Source organism: Monodelphis domestica, chromosome 1 (assembly GCF_027887165.1).
Source record: "Monodelphis domestica isolate mMonDom1 chromosome 1, mMonDom1.pri, whole genome shotgun sequence".
NCBI lineage: Eukaryota > Metazoa > Chordata > Mammalia > Didelphimorphia > Didelphidae > Monodelphis > Monodelphis domestica.
Window position 1 is genome coordinate 592368399 of NC_077227.1, and position 3647 is coordinate 592372045.

A 3647-nucleotide genomic window follows, 5' to 3' on the forward strand; every position below is an offset into this window, starting at 1 on the left:
GTTCTGTTTCATATCTCCAACCTTAGTTTCTGGATTGAAAGCTTGTGCTCCAGACAAACTCTGCCCCTGTTCTCATGGATAGTGCAGGTAGACTCTGCTTGATCCTGATTCAGGGTTAAGACTAGACTTTGCCTTCTGTAGGAAATGCCTGGCCTTGTCTCCTGTTATGGTTCAGGCCCATATTGCCTAGATGCTAGATGGAGTTGTGACTGCTGGTTTTTCTGGGCTGCTTGGCTATTTGTCTGGAGATGAGGTCTCTGAATCACCTTTGTTGCACTGGATGTCGCTGTCTTTGCCCAAGGTGCCTTTTCCTTCTTCTGTCTACCTAGCTTCACTCCCTCAGGATTTTAGCAGTCTTTCTGTGCAGTCTTGGACTAGAGAGAGGATTTTGTCACTGATTGCCCTTGGTTTTCTTTACCACTGTTCCTTCTGGTATACTGGGGCAGGGGGTAGTGGGGAGGGGAGACAGGAATCTAGATATGTTTTCAGACAACCTACATGCCATGTTTTTAAAAGGATGCCTCCACTCCAAATAAATAAATAAAGCTCAAGATTACATGCTTCCAAGTTTGTCCAAGTCCTAGTGCTGGACTTGGATAGATGATAAAAAGAAAGTAGCCAGTTATGATGACAAGGGGATCCAAAGTAATTAGATGAATTTGTTAACCTTTCTCCATTTCTAAACCATCCTTGAAGAGAATCATAAATGGGGGTCATATCATCCTCACGGAAGTGTAAGAAAACCATCATACTATCTGGATTCGTGTTTTCACCTATGAAAAACTGCTAGATAGTTTTTTTTTAAATTAGCAAGGATGTGTTTGATTTGTTCTGCAGCTCCCATCATGAAAAAAAAATTTACTCCATCTGGCTTCTGTTCTTCAAGTCTGCCTTTGATTGATTTCATGTAGCCTTTGATGTACTTTTTGTAGAATTCTTTTGTGAAACTAGTTTCTTGCCAATGATGGTTTATTGCTATATCAGCTCCAGTAATTACAGTGGTTTCTATTCCTTCGCCCTCAGGTCCTTCAGCATAGGCATTTTCACTCAAAAAGTGAATCAGTGGTACTCTCTGTTCTACTGACCATCTTCTCCTCTACCTTCAAGCACAGCCTATTATCAATCTCTCTATCTTGTAAATGTTGGAAAACAGCTCATGATGTTGATGATGTTGATGATGATGATAGATGATCACAACAGTGGAAAGAGGGAGTTGGCAGCAGGGCCAAGTCCTGGCTCTGAGAACAATGCATCCAGGGCAGTGGTTAGAAGAGTGGATATCCAGAGGGAAGCCTTCTGACTCATTTTAAAGATTTACTGGAATGTATGTGGAAGACTTTGACTCCTCTTGGTCCTAATACCGTCATCTTTCTAGTGACCCCTGAACCCTCTCTTGTGAAAAAGGGCAAAATTCTCTGATTCAATGTCCATATCTAACAATATTTACAGCATTTTATGCTAATAGTTTTCCACTTCCCTCCATGAAAAAGGAGGGTAGGATAAATCATTATCTATTCTTGGAGAGCTTTATCAGTTTTTCAGTTACTCAGAGTTCAACTTGCTTAAAATGATCTTTTCATTTATAATAGCATAGTCCCCATGTATATGGTTCTCCTATTTTACTTTTCATCAGTTCTTACAAAGTTTTTCATGTTTCTCTGAATTTTAGGAAGTTTGTCATTTCTTACTGAAATGAAACCTTCCATTACATTCATATACCAGTGTTTTCACCTATCTATGAGTGCCTACTTTGTTTTCAGTTACTTACTAACCAAAAGAATGCTGCTATTAATATTTTGGTATATATTGGAACTTTGTTTTGTTTTCATCTTTGGTTTACTCAGGGTATATGCCTAATAGTAGCATGGCTACAGCCAAGAGTATGGACATCTTAGTCATTTTTTTTGGATAATCTCAAATTAAAATCTAGAATGTTTGGATCATTTCACAGCTCCCTCAATAGTTCATTGGGGTGTCCATCTTCTCATAGCTCCTCCAGCACTGACTGTTCTTGCCTTTCGTCATCCAATTTGCATAGTGTGAGGTGACACCTCAGGGTTCTTTTAATTGTGCAGTTGATTTTTTTAACCTGTCTCAGAGACTCTGTAAGTATCTCCACTTAAACTTCATCTTATTAGATTCAGCTCAACATGTTTCCCAGTAGAAATCTTTTTAGATCCCAGTTCTGTCATCTAATGTATTAGATATTCTTCTCAAGTTAATATCATCTGCAAATTTGATGAATATGTCATCTATGCCCTCTTCTAAATCATTGATAAAAAAATTTTCAACAGAACAGGACCAAGGACATATGCCTGGGGCATTTGACTAGAGATGTCCCTCCAGTTTGACATTAATCACTACTCTGTGGGTCCAGTGATTTAACTAGCTGAAATTCTCCTCCTAGCCACAGCATCTCTCTGAGATATCGCTGAACCTATCCAGGCCTCCATTCCATCCTTTGTAGAATGAGGATAGCAATTTCTTGGATTAAAGTAATGATAATATAACTCATCCTTATAAGGTGCTTCTTGAATCACTGATCACTGTCTTTATTAACAACTCTGGGAAGTAGAAAGTGTAAACATTACTTATTCCCATTTATCAGATGAGGAAACTCAGGATAAATGACTCATTTATGGCCATACAAAAAGGAAACATGAAAGCTAGACTTCAAATCTCTCTGCCTTTGAGCCCAGTGTTCTTTCCAGAAAAAAACACTGCTTTCAACTCTCATAGAAGTGGTGGGACTTGAGCTGAGTCATTAAAGCTAAAATGTTAACAACCAGGATGATAATAATAACTCTAATCAATGTGTAAAATTTTTAACCTCACAGGGTTGTTGGATAGGACCTCAGAGATCACCTAGTCTAATTAGTCCCAAATTATAAATCCTGTTAGTAAGCCCAACAAGTGGCCATGAAGCCTCTTCTTTAAGATTTTCCGTGACAAAGAACTTATTATCTAATGAAGCAACCCTTCCCACTTTTGGACAGTTCTAATGGCTAGGCAATTTTCCCTTAAGTTGAAGCTGAATCTGCCTCTAGGTAAAGTCTCTTTGCTACTCCCGGCCTTAATGAACCTTCCAGGCTTTGCTTTGGGAAGAAGATTTCCTTCTCACTCTCCTAGATCATGGAGCTAGAGCTAGAAATCACTTTAAGATCTCATCTAAATTCTTCAGCAGGCCATTAAGCCTTCCACATTCTGACTCTGCCCAGGCATCCTAGTCTCTCCTACCCAGTACTCTGGCTATATGAGCCTCATTTCCATCTCTCTGCCTATGATGGTCCTATACTCAGTCTCTGCCTGTTGAAGATACTGCATTTTCAACACCCAGCTTGCCTCTACTGATACCTCTCCCATGTAGTGTTCTCTGATCCAACCAGGCAAGAAGGAGCCTCCTCCCTCTTCTCCTTTCCCTCTTCCTCCCTTCCTCTCTCTTGTCTTCTCCTGTTCAAACTGTAAACTCTTTGAGAGCAGGCACTCTTAGGGTGGGTGCTCAATAAAAGTTTATTGATTTGTTCTATTTACAAATCAAAGAAATTGGAGAGAAGGAAGCCAGAGTGGGTTATTTTCATTTGGAAGAGATTTAACAGATCCCAAGGGCCACATGATAGGGAAGAGAGAAACCAGGGAGTCTGGGGTTC

General features: G+C 39.8%; 1 pseudogene; it reads right to left on the reverse strand.

The window, feature by feature from the left end:
* Nucleotides 1–662: 662 nt before the first annotated feature.
* LOC100618479 (translationally-controlled tumor protein-like) lies at nt 663–1150 on the reverse strand (annotated as a pseudogene).
* Between the last annotated feature and the right edge of the window lie 2497 nt (nt 1151–3647).